The 16,392-nt window shown below is 46.2% G+C and overlaps 1 protein-coding gene across 1 annotated transcript in view; it reads left to right on the plus strand.

Annotated features, from left to right (window-relative positions):
• The window catches only part of tspan9a (tetraspanin 9a), a 288,464-nt gene that overhangs the window by 72,501 nt on the left and 199,571 nt on the right, over window positions 1–16,392 (plus strand). Inside the window, exon 2 of the mRNA XM_011476510.4 lies at window positions 4,597–4,660. The gene's annotated coding sequence lies outside the window, so the exon portion shown is untranslated. The remainder of the gene's footprint in view (window positions 1–4,596; window positions 4,661–16,392) is intronic.

Below are 16,392 nucleotides of genomic sequence, written 5' to 3' on the forward strand. Positions count from 1 at the left end.
GGAATAAAATTAAAATTAAATTACAATTTATTCACAAAAATCTGGACTTTCTGATTAATGTACTGATTGTAATTTCAAAGCATTTTATTCATACTTGTAAATTCCTAAAGGTGAAACCTCACATTAATGGATTACTCAACCGTCTCAACCTATTCTCTAAATCTTTACATTACATGAATCATAAGAATGCCCAGACATTGTGTAATTTATTTGATCTATTTAAACTTTTGTAATAGACCCTTATTTTTATTGATTATTTTTTAAGTTATATTTGTTTTTATATTTGTTTTTTTGTCTACCTTTATCTATTGTTGTCATTGACAGACATGCCGTGATTGTTTGTTAAGTATTTGCTCCAATTAAAAAAAAAAGAAAGAAATTCTGGGTGCATTCCCTGCGGGCGCCACAAGGGGTGCCCGCGGGCGCCCATGCGCCCGCGGGCACAGGGTTGGTGACCCCTGCTTTAGACCATCATGCCACTTTAATGAAAAACAAAAAAGATTCAAACACATTGCAAGCTGTTTGATCATGAAAATATACACTGTGCTGAGATCCGCTCTATCACTATTATATAGATAGAGTGTGCTGTTCAGTTGTTTCATTTTTTTACTTTAAATGATGAAAATACCATACTGCTGTTTAAACACTATCTATATGTCCCAACACTAGCATACATGAATAATCGACAGGCTCATGTTTGTGGTAAATGTATCTGATTCTCATGTGTTTTTATTAAAAATGAGCAGTTTAAGGTCAAACCCAAACTTCTTACTGGCTGTTTAAACGTGACCTGGTGTGGAGAAATGGGAGCTGGTGAACTGGAAGCATTGATTGTATATGAGAACTGGACTGAGTGCTCCCGAACAGGAAGTGGCTCCAAAAAGCCAAAATCCCCATAAACAGCTAATATTCATTCTGTTGGTCAGAAAAACCATTTCTGCTCTGATAACTTTTTTTTAACATGTTCTTGATAATCCTCTTTTTTCTTTATGATATTTTTTATCTGTACTACGAGTTATTCAAGTTATAAACTGACCAATCAGACGCCTCAATAAAAGAGCCTGGTGGCCCTTTAGAACATTTCATTGGCAGATTTTGTGCCTCCTTTCAAATGGGTGTGGCCTTCCAACAAGCTCACTCCTGATTGGTGAGAGTGGTTGCCATAGAAATGATGATTTAGGCTGTGTCCAAATTCCCACACTAATTCTTAACTACTAAAAAACGATATAGTGTGGGACCACGTAATGCCCTGGATTTTAAAAGAAATTTGGACACCAAGTTCGCTACTTTTTAAGCGGCGAATATGACATCAATTTCACAAAGTTAAAATCGAATTGATATGATTGTCTTGTGACGGTCATGTTTGAGCCCCCTGTGTTCTGAAGATGAAAACGTTGGTAATTTATTTAAAAAAATACATTTAAAAACATTTTCTTTGCAAAAATTGTTCAGACGCAATGCATTGTGGTCTATATTTGAATATCTAGTGAGCATCGGTACGAACTGGTTTTTCGCAAAGACTTCTGGGAAATTCCTAGGCCACTCCATTTTGGAATTGTAGTTTCAGACAAAATGGTGAACGCACAATATAGTGCACTATATGAAGTAATTACTGACGATGTCTGATTCTAACACAGTGGGGTCGAAAAAAATGGACTTAATTTGGTTGGAACTGGATGTCAAACACGTTCTATGGATGACGTCACGGTTCAGTTCTCAGCAGATGAACCAAACATGTTTGGACTCTGATCACGGACTCAAACTGGTAGAATAATAACAGTTGCTGCTGCAGGACAACATGAGAGGGAGTGGCCGTCCCATGATGCAACGGCTATTTTCCAATTTACAAACAGGACCTTTTAACACCGGAGACGTCGCTGGCGACACCTAGATAACACACATGCTTTGACACACCGTAACTCTTCGTCTTTTTACACAATCAATGTAAATCCGCTAATTCTGATGCCAATTGATTGCCTAAACACTGACTTCCCTGCGGTACAGTGTTGCATATCTGCACATGACTGCTTTTCTGAATTTCTGGAATTACATAAACAGTTAAGGAGCTACAGTGGTCGAAAGAACGTAAACACCAGAACTAAAGCTGTTAAAAGGTTAACAATGTACTTCTGGTAAATGTAGCCAAAATACTTTAAGAAAAAGTTCAACAATGTTTTTTTCATTTTTCTTAAATTCTTTTGTTCAAAAAAGAAAGAAAAAAGGATTAGATGGATGGCTGGAACTCCAGTTACATGACACACTGAAATTGAATTTGTGGAAATACTAGCTTGTACTTCTAATTATAAGAAAATGACTTACTCACTCATGGTTAAAGACTCACACAATTGGCTAAACATCCCTGCAGTACCCACATTTTAATGTTAAAATGCAGATTTTCCAGGAAAATTCGTGTTTTTATGAGAACTATAGGTGCTCTCAGTGGAACAACACATGACTTTTAACTTTCAGATGATTTCGCTATTGCTCAGATTTATCAAAAAAAGAACCCTAACAAGTTTATGTGTGCAGTGAAATGCATGCATTTGGATATTAGCTGAGAGGAATGCATGCACAACTCCTCGATTTTCTGCATGCACAGCCCTGCAGCCTCATGCATGTGTCTTCTGTTCCCCTCCTGATCAATCTCTGACATCCCGTATCCCATAAATCTCTGTAAATGACTCCCCAAGCTGAGCATTTCCTCATTTTTGTTAGGAATATTTGACTCACTTGGATTCACAGTAAATCTCCAGGAATGAGGGAAAACTTTAAAATGTCATTTCTCTCACAGTTTTAGTCTTTTTCGGTGTAAAAATGATGGCTCCTCTTCTGCAAGCTGCTGTATTTTGTTTGTTTTTTTTACAAATGATCGACAGCACCGTTGGCCAGATTCTTCAAAAATGAAATAAAAACTAGAATATAACCTAATAATTCTTCTTGAAAAAAAAGTGCCTTTCCCAGTACAAGACGGAGTCTGTAATTCCGCCTGCAGACACGCTGCTCCTCTCATCTGATGCTGCTGGAGAGCCATCCCTCATCCTGGACAGCAGGAGCTTCCAGATTCGCTGCTCCATGGCTTTGGGGCTCTAACGTAATTTCTCCTCGGCCCGTCTTTGTTTTATCTCAAGGTTCCTGACAAACCGGATCAAAAGACAAATTGAAGTTCATATTTGCCACGCGGCGAACACGTGACAGGAACAGGTGCTCTGGAGGTTTGGCTGCTCGCCGTGACTCGTCACCTCGGTGCTTTCCTACTCCTTTCAAAGTGGATTTCTTTGAAGGGAAGCTCAAAGCTGCTTGTTTTGTGATGTTTTTTAATCACAGAGACTTGCTACGTGGAATACCGAGTAACCGGACAGAAACCCGCTCCGGCCCGCTCTGCTGTCTGTTGAGACTTTACGAGCTCACAATGTTTTCATTGAAATGTTTTATTCTGACCTGCAGCAGTCCTGGACTACAACGACCAGATTGGTTTCACAATTCTTCTTAGAAAAAGAATAGCCCTGTTGTCCCAAAATCCACAAACCAAAACCAAACCACACTTTATTATGGGATGGCTACAGGACCCACAGCTTGGCAGCCGATATGTGGCAAAGTGTGCAATTTAACGATTTTCACTAAACTATTGTTGGAGCGAAACGTCACACACACGCCAGCAGGTTAAGTCTAAAGCCACATTTAAGGTTTTAATGACCTTTGACCTCAGGGAGAGGCCGCCATTCTGAATCCCCCCCCCTTTAGAAATGACCTTTACAAATGTAAACTCCTCCTAGGATTTTCGATCTATTGCCTCCCAACTCCTCAGGACGTTTTTATTTAAACATTTGGTTTTAAAAGTTCTAGATTTGAACTGTGTTGGCGTGGCGAGCTCGCAAATGTGGTGCTGCTCGCACGTTTTATGCTAAAATGTTGTAAAAAATTGAATACATAGATCCCTGACTCAAGCTAAACGGCACAATATGATATAACAATAACTTATTAGGAATGTGGGCGGGGTTAACAAAAAACCTCCGTTGCCAAAGAAAAAAAAAAAAAAAGTACTTTTACAAATTCTTTTATAAATGACATAGACCTGTTTGTCACCCCCATTCATTCATTCATTTTCTATTCCGTTTTTCCCTTTCGGGGTCACAGGGCTGCTGGAGCCTATCCCGGCCACTTGTGGGCGAAGGCAGAGGCGACACCCTGGACAGTTCGCCAGTCTGTGGCAGGGTTTGTCACCCCCAGGCAACCGAAAACTAAAATGGTTGCTATGGAGATATAACCAACAGAAAAGATGGCATTTAGAAAAAAAGTTTTATTTTTTATTTTAATGAATTTGTCATGTGCCGTTCTGACCAGGTGGCAGGGTCGGGGGGGGAGTGAGTGGCGCATAGCAGCCAGTGGGGGCGGGTCAAATGGAGGTCGTCAGGGCACTGCAGACCATCCGACGCTGCAATAGCAACTTTGATTTTTGTTTGTTTTTGTTTTAATGTTTCTACTTAGAGATATTATTGATTTTACCAGAAGTACGTTTTTTTGTTGTTGTACAAACTGAAACTTTCTGTTACTGGAAGTGAAAGCAGAAACCTAAAACGTGCACGCTTGTTTTCACAGACTCTGGAGCGTTCCTGTCTGAGCTGCTGACAGTCTGCCTTCCTGCTTTGCAGCCTCTGATAAGGTGAGATCCCATCCCTCACCTGACACATCCCTCCTCCGTCTGCTGTGTTGATCTGTTAACACTACATTAAAGTGAAACTGAGAGCCTCTAATTGCCCTGGAGCTTTCGGTAGCACTCCTCCTCAAGCATCTTCAGTGTATTGTTCTGTTTATTGAACTAGGTTTCTTGGATGAAAAAGCACTTTAGTGCTGCAATTTCCTAAAATGAATTCCTCTCTTTCACTTGGGAGGACTCGGAGATGATTTAGACGTGGATGTTATCGAGGTGGAAAATCAGACTGCAGAAGAGACTGATTGGTGGTGAGATAAGGCTATCTATCTAGATAAAGGGCTCACACTGTCTTGATTTATTGAAATCTGCCTTCAAGTGTCCAGTTAGACTGAACAGAGAAGACCTCCACCTGCCGATCAAAGCTGCTGTGAGCCTTCAGCCCTGAAGTTAGAGGGATTCAGTGGATCGTGTCAGGCAGGACAGGCCAGGAAGCCTCAAATCGGAGCACGAGGTTCCACCTAAACAGATCAGTAACGTTTGTTTTGGCTTTGACTTTTTTGTGTTGCACGTAACCCTCTTCCCTCAAACTGTGGACCTTTTGTCATCCTGCAGCACTTTTGCAGCCAGCAGGGCGTCTTTTTGCGAGCGTGTCTGAGGATGACAGATCTTTAAGAGTTTATTTCCTTTGTAATTCTTCTCCGAGCTCCCTGTTGGTTTCTGGAAAAATTGCCAAAAGGAATTTGGACTCATTTCATAAGCTTGCATTTAACCCCGTTTAGTCCGACATATGTGATGTGTGTTTCACTTCTCTGTAACATTCTCCAGAGGCTTTAAATGCAGCGTAAAAATGAGCAGCAGAAAATAGGATTTCACCTCAGCTTGTTGTGTTTTTGCATCAGAGCCGTGTGAAGACGTGTCCACTGAAACAGACCACGTCTATGGGATCTTTGCTGATGCAGACACAATGTAATCTGATGCTAATTCTAGGTATTGATTTGTAGCTGATGGATTTAAAAAAAAGAGAAAAAACTCCCAGCAAACCCGACGAACCGTAGAAGCTTCTTTATGAGTAACTCAGTTTATGCCAAAGCAACTATAAATATTTCAGTATTATTTTGATATAATCATCTTGTCCTTTTTTTTCCACTTTTCATCATCTTTAATCTGTGTTTTCTGCTTAAAAAAGCAGATTATTGGGATTTCCTATGGTAAATATCTGAATGCTGCATTGACATTAACGCGACTGGATCCTTTGGTCTCTCTCTTTTCCCGTACTTTTAGGTATTTGAATTAGTCTGGAACTGAATTACTGTGCTCCTTCAGTGCATTGGTGCTCCTGCATGAGGCTTTGGTTGCTTTAATCATTTCTAAAATATTTAGCGGCGGATCGGGGACGTGTTCATGTGGAAAGATCATTTTAACTTCAGCTCGCTGGACATTTTCTATGTTCAGACTTCTATGTTCAGGCAGGCGACGCTTTCTGGCTCCTCTCTCTCTGTGTGGGGTGGGTGGTGCTGGGCCTGGGGTGTCGGCGCCTCCGGGGGTGGGGCCCCTGGGCTGGGTGGCCCTGGCCCCTTTGCTGGGGGGGGGGGGGGGCTGGGGGACAGCTGTTTGACCACCGGGGGACAGTCTACCAGCTGTCCCCAACTTACCCCCTTCCTCATATAACCTCATATTAGGGTGAGGGGGTGGGGGGTCTAGCCTGCGATGCGCCTTGGGGGGGGGCTACTTGGCAGTGCCCCCCCTCCTATGGTTGCCGTATGGAGTGGGCCCCCCCTCTTTCGGTTTTATTTGCACCTTAGACATGTAGGGTCCTTGGTAGGGGGGAAGCTTGGACATCACTGCCAGCAAGCAGCAGATGTCCTCCTGGCACCCTACCCGCCAATTTTAACCGCACCTTAGACATTTAGGGCCCCTTGGTGGGGAGGGTGGGGGGACATCACTGTGAGTAATTACAAGGAAGGTGGGACCTGGGTCCATCTGTCCCCTACCCCTTCCCTGGTGGGGGGTGCGGGCCCCTTGGCGATGGCGGCCGTGTCCCTTGTGTGCCGGCTCCCTAGGCCCGGCGGTGCTCCCTCCGCACGGTGGGGGGGTTCATATTACACCTGAGCCGGGGATGTTCGTGTCCCTGGGGGGTGGGTCCTGGTCCTTGCCCCTGAGCGCTGGGCCCCGCCAAACTTCTAACATGGCCGAACCAGGTCGGGCCATATTTATAACACCCCTTGTGGGCCCTCTTTTTTCCCCGGGGTTCCGCCCTCCTGGGCGGGGGCGGCGGGCCCCTGCCTTGCTCCTCCCTGGACCAACCGTGGGCCGGGCGGATGGCTGCCTGGAGTGCGGAGCGGGTCTCCCTTGGGGGGTCCTGGCTCGTACCTGGGGTAGGGGCGGGGGGATGCCCGGAACTCCTGGGTGGTGGTGGGGTGCTCGTCTGGGGCTGTGGGCGTCCTTCTCCGGTGGGGCCCTGCGTTGGGCGCTCCCGGCGCGGCGGGGGGGCTGCTCTCCTGGTTGGGCTGGGGCGGCGCTCTCTTTTCCTCCGTGCCTCCCTGCTCTCTGGCTCTGGGGGCCTCGCGGCGGTCCTGCTGGCCCTGGCCTGGGTGGCGGGCTTGGTCGCCCGGACGGCGGTTGTTCCCTGCCGGTTTCCGTGTGGCGTTGGGGGGATTTCGGCTGCCGCTGCTGCTGCGGTGGGGGTCTTGGGGTGGGGATGGCTGGGCACTCTCCCTCCTTCTTGTCACGTTCCACCATCCATTTTAGAAGAACATAAACACTCACCTGAGCACAGGTGTTAGCTCACCTTTGTACTAACAGTTTGCATGATTGAATGACTGAAATATTTCACACTAGTTGGTTTTAAGGCATAAGTATGCGTGTGAACACTGTTTTGTGTACATGTCGACAGGTGGACATTTTTGCAGCTATCAGGTGTGTTTATGACATTTGAGTGTGTGTGTGGATAGGCCCCGCCCTTTTTGAACTACATTTGAACCTTACCATAATGATTAACAACCAGTAAACTTGTTGCTTTATGCTGCTTCATGGTCTTACCCCCCTTCCCCTCCTATTATCACCCCCTACCCCCCCTCTCTCTAACGTCCCTCTCTCTTCTTCCCCTCTTTCCTTTTCCGTCCGGTCCAACACCAAAGATTTTCAAACATGATTGAAATTAATAAAGTTTGGCCTCAATTACAAAAGGGGTTTATTCAGACATACCTTTGGTTTGTCTGAAGATTAATAACCCCTCTTGTTAAAGTAAAATATGTCCAACACAAGAGGCCCTCAGCTCTCATCTGTCTGCCCAGCTGTTGGACAGGACAAGTTAAAAAAAAAAAAAAAAAAAGACTTCTTCTGAAAGGTTTAGAAAAAGGTTTACTTTATTTTATTTAAAAAAAAACGGTTTGTAATCTCATCCACCCTTCTAAGATATTCTGTAATCGCAGAAAAAGTTTTTCTGTTGGAGCTGAATGAATCTACATTTTTATCATTTTTTTTGGACTATTTCTGAATTTTGCATTAATCTTGGGGCTCCTGGCTGTTGAAATGTCACTTTTAGCGTCATTCAACTAAAAATAACTCTTTAACTTTCTCACACGTTTGTCACGGTGATGGGGTGGCTCGTGAGCCGGTAGGACCCAGATGCAGAGGCAGGAGTCACAAAGTTCCGGGGCAAGGAGTTTAATTACAAACACAAACGAAAAGCGCTGCAGAGCAGGATGACAAAAACAAAACAAAACTCACTGTGGCGTGGCGAGGGACAAGAAACGAGGAACATGCCATGACATGACATGAACACCAGAAACAGGAATAATGGACCAACACAAGAAGGAGGCAGAGACAAGACTTAAATACAGACAGGGCAGACAAGACACAGGTGGACACGATCAGGGCTGATGGGGACCAAAGGAAGTAAAACTCAAGAAACCAGACAAGACAGGAGACTTTCAAAATAAAACAGGAAACAGAAACTAGACAGAACAAGGACCAAAAACAAGACAACAAAGTCAAATCATGACAGTACCCCCCCCTCAAGGAACCGCTCCGAGGTTCCAAAAGTCACATGAGGGGGGGGCCCCGGAGGATAAACCTCGACGGGCATAAGAGTCCAGAGGACGGCCGGGGGTCCGCGCCGCCCGGCGAGGCAGGTCCGGAGGACGGCCGGGGGGCCGAGCGGTCCGGCGAGGCAGGTCCGGAGGACGGCCGGGGTTCCGCGCCGTCCGGCGACGCAGGTCCGGAGGACGGCCGGGGTTCCCCACCGTCCGGCGAGGCAGATCAGGCGTGGAGTCTGGCGAGGCGTCAGGCTTGGAGTCAGGCTTGGAGTCGGCCGGGTCGGGCCAGCAGTCGAGCTCTGGCGGGTCGGGCCAGCAGTCGAGCTCTGGCGGGTCGGGCCAGCAGTCGAGCGCTGGCGGGTCGGGCCAGCAGTCGAGCGCTGGCGGGTCGGGCCAGCAGTCGAGCGCTGGCGGGTCGGGCCAGCAGTCGAGCGCTGGCGGGTCGGGCCAGCAGTCGAGCGCTGGCGGGTCGGGCCAGCAGTCGAGCGCTGGCGGGTCGGGCCAGCAGTCGAGCGCTGGCGGGTCGGGCCAGCAGTCGAGCTCTGGCGGGTCGGGCCAGCAGTCGAGCTCTGGCGGGTCGGGCCAGCAGTCGAGCTCTGGCGGGTCGGGCCAGCAGTCGAGCTCTGGCGGGTCGGGCGTGGAGCCGGCTGGAGGTTCGGGCGTGGAGCCGGCTGGAGGTTCAGGCGTGGAGCCGGCTGGAGGTTCAGGCGTGGAGCCGGCTGGAGGTTCAGGCGTGGAGCCGGCTGGAGGTTCAGGCATGCCCTTGGAAGCGGGGACCTGTCGGGGCGCAGGCGACACCCCCCTGGGAGCCGGGACGGGTCGGGGTGCAGGCGGCACCCCCCTGGGAGCCGGGACGGGTCGGGGTGCAGGCGGCAACCCCCTGGGAGCCGGGACGGGTCGGGGTGCAGGCGGCAACCCCCTGGGAGCCGGGACGGGTCGGGGTGCGTCCGGGACCACCACTGGATCAGGCTGTGGTGCGTCCGGGACCACCACCGGAACAGGAAAGGGCTGGGGCTGGAATGCATCCGGGACCACCACTGGAAGGGGTTGTGGTGCGTCCCGAACCACCTCCGGAACATGAAGGGGCTGGAGTGCATCCGGGACCACCACTGGAAGGGGTCGTGGTGCGTGCCGGACCACCTCCGGAACAGGAAGGGGATGTTGAAGGGGACGGCGGGGACGACAGCGACGACGACCCCCCCCTCATGGCAATACGGCTCCCTGTGAAGTCCAGGTGGCTCCCACTCCAGGCATACGAGGCAAACTGGGCCTGGTCAAAAACCCAGTAAGACCTCGTACGCTCGGCTTCCTGGCAGTAAGCCTCTAGGAGCTTCATGTCCCGCTCTTGCTGGGTCCAGAAAGTATGGTTGGTCCATTCTGTCACGGTGATGGGGTGGCTCGTGAGCCGGTAGGACCCAGATGCAGAGGCAGGAGTCAAAGTTCCGGGGCAAGGGGTTTAATTACAAACACAAACGAAAAGCGCTGCAGAGCAGGATGACAAAAACAAAACAAAACTCACTGTGGCGTGGCGAGGGACAAGAAACGAGGAACATGCCATGACATGACATGAACACCAGAAACAGGAATAATGGACCAACACAGGAAGGAGGCAGAGACAAGACTTAAATACAGACAGGGCAGACAAGACACAGGTGGACACGATCAGGGCTGATGGGGACCAAAGGAAGTAAAACTCAAGAAACCAGACAAGACAGGAGACTTTCAAAATAAAACAGGAAACAGAAACTAGACAGAACAAGGACCAAAAACAAGACAACAAAGTCAAATCATGACAACGTTAGCTAATTTCAGCATTTATCTTCTTAATCTCAGCGGTTTAATTCAGTTTTTTTTTTTTTTCGCTCTGCCATCTTCAGATCTGTTGATATTGAGTCCATGTTTTGCATTTCTTCTTTAAGAAGTGCAAACGTGGAAGTGACGCGGCCCTTTTTCACCGTGACAACGGTTTCACATGAAGGTTGCTCAGGAGCTCACTGGCGTTTAAGCGGCTTCAGACGTTCTACATGACAACTTTGTTTATGTCAATTCATCACGTATGTGATGAGGAAAACATTTAGGTATGAAATATGAAGCAGCAAAGGAGGTTTTGATTACAGCTCCAGGATCATTACTGATCAAAGTTGCTTAACCACACGAGTCTGCATAAAACAAATTTAAACACCTACTTTGATGAGTAAAACGGTGTTACTGACATGTTGTCGTGGTATTTTTCTGATAATTGAGGACATATATATGTAAAATTAAGATTACAGTGACATTTCTGAGTATTTCTTTAGTCAATGGTTGTGTTTCTATGACTTTTCAGCGTTCCGTACTTGTGTTGTCGCTGTATAAATGTGAACCTTGTTTCATCCACGTCCAGAGTTGTGCTGCAGGTTTTTGCAGTGCTGCACAACGGTTACATCTCCATATTTAATGTCCTTTTTTGTCTGTTTGATATTGTGTTGTCCAAAAATAATTATCTGTCTGTGTCTCTTTGCTCAGCTGTGTCCTTGTTGTACCTTTTTTTCTCTGCACGACAGAATCAATAAAGTCTCTGTGTAGCTGCTGGAAAAAAAAACCTCACAAAAACAACACGGACTGAAAGGCACCATGAGGCCTTTTAGTGTTCGGGGTGATTAAACGAGCAATTAGGCAAAAACAACAGCCCATCCAATAGAAACTGTTTAGCGGAGTACACTGGCTGACATTCAGGCAGTGATTATTTAATAGTGCTTTATAGGTGATACTAAATTATTTGCTATTCACGCAGCTCCTAATGCAATCCCGCTGGCAGACGTGAGTGGATCTGATAACCCCCCAGCCTGGCTCCTCTGTGACCACGGCTGGGATTACGGGGAGTCCGTGCTGGCGAGCGTGTCAGATGAAAGACGCTGCTTGATGTCGTTCCAGCAGCGGGCCGCTCCCGTCTTTGTTTTCCTGTCCAAAACAGAGCCACACGCAGCGGAGGCCGCTGGAGACCCCTGCGCCTGTCTTTGATTGGTCATTGATTGAGTCTGCGATGGCGACGGGAGGCAATATATTACAACCGTTCGTGGGGGGGGGGCTTCAAACAACTTGAGCTTGGAGGTGTCAGTGTTGTTCTGCTTGTCATATTTGTGGTTGCATTATTCATACATCCCTGGTTTTTATTTATGTGTCGGAGAGCATTGACGCAATCCAAAGCAGAAAGATGGCAACGCACAGCCCCAGTTGGAGGCGATTTATTAGCATCTGTCAATCCGGGCTGGTTCTCTGTAGAGGAATGCAGGAGCTGGAGACTTGGGAAGGATGAGTTATTCCTTTTGTTTGACAGAATGCCTCCATTTGGCATTAAATTGGTTCCTCTACAGCAGTTTATATGGCTGAAGTCAATAACGTGACTGGATTCACGGTGCACACGCACAGCCCTGTGTGAGCTGGAGCATAGGCCTACGTAACGTGTTTGTGCGGTCAAGTTGGTCACATTCTCCTTTCTTAGAAAAACACTCTCATGCACTTTCAACAGGAACTGAAACGCTTGTTCGAGAGGCTGACCAACAAGTTCTCGGCTCGAGGAACCTGGAGTGTGTAAAAGGAAAACGAAAGGTGTGGATGAGATAAAAAAAAAAAAAACAATTGTTTGTATTGGTACAAAACGAAAAAACGGGGAGCACAAATTGTTGTTCAGCGTTACGGGTTTTCCCGGAAGGCTTTGTTGTGTATGGCTGGTTGATGCTGCTAAGGGTTACAGGATGTAATGGATCCAGATACGTACTGACAAATGTCTTTACTACCAAGATGAACAGAAAACCACTGACGGGAACAAGATTCTGTTGGTAAATCAGAAAGTTAATAATCAGTTTCTTTCTAACTTCATCAGTTTCTCCTCTTTTTGCGTCCCCATCGTCTTTGCTTTTTTATGTACATGTGTTGCAAACAGAGAGACGTCCAATCACCAGCTTGCTTTAATCAAATCCAATTGGGTTTTTATGTTTCAAGCTGTTATGTTTAGTAAACATTTTGTTTTTCGTAGCATAAAATAAAAAATGCCAGTAAGAAAAGGAGACATTTTAATGTATAATATTTTAGCCAAATGAATACTAAATATCTAGATTGCATCCATTTAGCTAAAGGAATTAGACTGTATTGAATCGCCACGTTAGTTATGTCTGTTGTGTATAAATCGTGGACCATGTATAGACCATTGACTGTATATAAAAACTGGACTGAGTGACCCCTCCCTCCAGGTGTTCCAAGCAGGAAGTGCCTGCTGGTTCCAAGAAGCCAAAATCCCAGAGACATCTATAGAGAAATATATTCGATTGGTCAGAATAGCCATTCTTGAACCTGTCCAACACAAAAGGCCTTCAGCTCTAATCTGTTTGCTCAGTTGTTGGACAAAAAATAAAAATAAAAAGAATAGCCATCCTTGTTGCATTTTTGTTTGCAGGTTCTTAATGATCCTTATGACATTTTTTTTGTAGTCCAAGCTGTTTGAGTTATAAACTGACCAATCAGGTGCCTCAATAAAAGCAGGTGGTTGAACGTTCAAAAGGTTTATTAGATTCTCCTGACCCCACTTTCAAGTGGTAAGGGTGTGACCTTCCAACAAACTCACTCCCTATTGGTGAGAGTGGTTGTCATAGAACTGTTAAGTCGGGCCGACTCTTCCAGTCAGTGCTTACCGACGATGTTTGGCTCCAACATGGCGGCGTCCGCATACCAAAAAAATGGCGACTGCATTGAGTTTAAGTGGTTGGAGCCGTAAGTAAAGCACTTCTATGAGTCGCGTTACACTCAGTCAATGATCTGGAATCATGTGAGAGCAAAAGATACCCTGACCCCTAATTTTTAACTTTAAAATCTCAAAGGTTTGATTTTTTTAACTGAAACTTCAGCAAATTTGTATTAAATAGACGGATTATTCTCTAGTTTTAGTTAGTTTTCTTCCTCCACTCATTCAAATATTTTGATATCCGTGATCTTTTCTTTACTTAGCGACTGAGCATTATTTAAGCTACAGCTCAGTAATGTGCCACTCTCAAATAGCATCGCTCTGATCCCACAAACGCCTCGCCGTCCACCATCCTGATTGTTTCGTCTGCTTGTTGCTGTGTTCCGTCAATACAAAGCTCCCCTCCACCCAAATAGCCTAATATAACCGCATGAATCCGTGTGCATAACTGCTGGACGCCGTCATCCTGCCGCCGTGCTGCTCCCCGCTGCATGGAAGTATCCAGGGAATGTGGCCTCCCGATGTGCTGCGCGCATCCCTGTCCTGTTCCGGCGAATGCCTGCTGGCTGGGATGGGATTTGACGCCTGCCTTGCTTGTGAACGTATGTCTAGCTGAGCATTTCTGTGAGGATGCTGACAGTCAGTGCAGGTATTGATCTGTAGCCGTTCCCACTGATGCCCAAAGGGCAGACTGGATCAGCTGTCAGTCAGAGAGAGGGGTATTACCACTGTACCGATCTAATACCTCAAATCCCACCTGGAGACAGGGATGGGGGGAGGACAGGTCATGGGAAGACTCATGGAAAAAATGGAATGGTGAAAAACATGGAATATATTATCCTACAGCCCGTTCCAAATGTTCTAAATACTTAATGCAAATGACAGTCAGCATAATTTTCAAGTCACTAACCATCAGAGCAGAGGTGCCCACGCTCAGATCCCCCCGGGCGGGGCAGCAAGCCCCGTTGTGGGACATCTAGGTCAGATGGGGCGTCTCGGTTTCACTCCGGATCGAGGGGGCATGCAGGGCGACCCGGGCCTCTACACTGCTGTGTGCCGGACTGCTCCTCAGCCATGGACTTGGCGCCCAGCGGGGACGGTAGCGGCTTTCCGATCACTGGACGGATTTTTGCTCAGTGTATTTAAACACGCGTGTGGAGTATATCTTAGAGGATGTTTGATTGGCTGTTCTGCATTTTGACCAAGTTAAATACATCTCAGTGATTTAAGTTTTCTTAAAATATCCAAGGTTTTCATTCCTCATCCAAGGCCTCTAAGTATTTCAAGCTCTTCAGCAGCAGAGAGAGCCTTTTTCTTAAAAATATCACCCATGGGTTTAATTGAAAAACAAAGTTTTTTTTCCTTTTTGACACTTAAATGCACTCAGGAACACACTGTAGTGTCGACACGCTTCAGACTCTGGATGGCCAAACTCCATTTGGAGTCTTGGTTGATGAAGACCAGCAAGACCGATGACCTTTTCTCCTCAATGACCACCCACATGCTTTACTCCCATCTCCTCACTTTGTCTCTGTCTCAGCACAATCGCCTCCAGACGGCCGGGGCTGATACACATCAGCTGAATTACCCACACCAACGCTATCTGTGCACATAAGCTCATAACCTCGGGCACAAAGAACTCATCTCAATCAAATGTGGAACATATCGCAGCTATTCTCATAATCACTCTCAAATGACATCAAAAGTTTCTTTATCTCTTTTAGGAGAAGGATGGAAATTGATTTCATATTTATGGCTTTTTCATTCCTCTGCCGATGTGATATTCCTTTTTGGTTCCCCGTTCTCTTATTTCGCCACATCAATCGGTTCTAATCACGACTCAGATTTACTTCGATTTTACGTTGTCTTGCGAGGCAACAGGCCCTGTGAGTGGCTGTTGGGGGCTTGGTAAGAGATAGACTCAGCTGATTGTATTGATGAAATTCAAGGTCGCCACAAGTAGTCTTGCATGACTTGGCTCTGCTGTGATCCTTTAGTGATTACCCCATTACTTTAAATCTTCCAGCTCTGTTCCCACCACACATTTAACATGCTGATGGCTCGCTGCGAAGCGCCACTTTTAAAGGTTTCGTGACAACAACCGAAGAGTGTGGGAGCCTCTGGGACTCATAAAGCAGGTGATAATGGATAGACAGGGACTGATCTATACCTGTGTGTGTTGCCTTCTTACGCCAGCTAATGAATAAAAGTGTAGTTTTCTCACTGACAATAAGCCTTCTGTGTTGGGCTTTGCTAGGGGAAAATTACTGTCAAAATGAGCTATAATGTTATTTGATGGTAGCTGTCACTGTGATTTAATTAGCCTGGTTTTAAAAAGGTGCTAAAGCAGACCGCACAAGCCTGGGTTTGACCTACTTTTTAATGTCTCACTGCAGAGGCTGCAGAGTCTCAAATATTATAGGAGAAACTAAACCAGAAATATTTTTGCACGTTACAAGCAAAGTCGATTATTTGCTGCTTCCTGATAAACAACAAAACAATTTATTTCATTTTATTTTTTATGACATGATGTGTTCAGCAAACATTCAGGATGCTGAATGTGTAGAATCCATCCTAAATCCTAAAGGTTACCTCAAACTATTTAACATTTCATCCAAACTTTACAAACATTAAAAAAAACAACTCTCACATAAATTATTAATCCTTAGAAAGAGATTAAACCAAAGGACAAATTCTGGATTCTATACTTGACCTCAAAGTCCCATTAAAGGTTCTGACTTTCTGAATTTATTGATCATCTTAAAGCATAGTTAGTGAATCTTATTAGTTTTGCATTCATCCATTTTCAGAACCCGATGGATCCTTCTTGGTGTCACGAGGTTGCTGTAGCCAAAAACCAGTCTTGTTGGTACACACGGAACGGTCCTGTTGCAGGACCACACACACACACACAAGAGCATATTACTGAAGTGGAGGAAGCCGTATGCCCGGAAAAAAACGCGTGAGGAGAACATGCAAACTTCACA

This window comes from Oryzias latipes, chromosome 6 (assembly GCF_053564925.1).
Source record: "Oryzias latipes strain Hd-rR chromosome 6, Olatipes_Hd-rR_3.1".
Lineage (NCBI taxonomy): Eukaryota > Metazoa > Chordata > Actinopteri > Beloniformes > Adrianichthyidae > Oryzias > Oryzias latipes.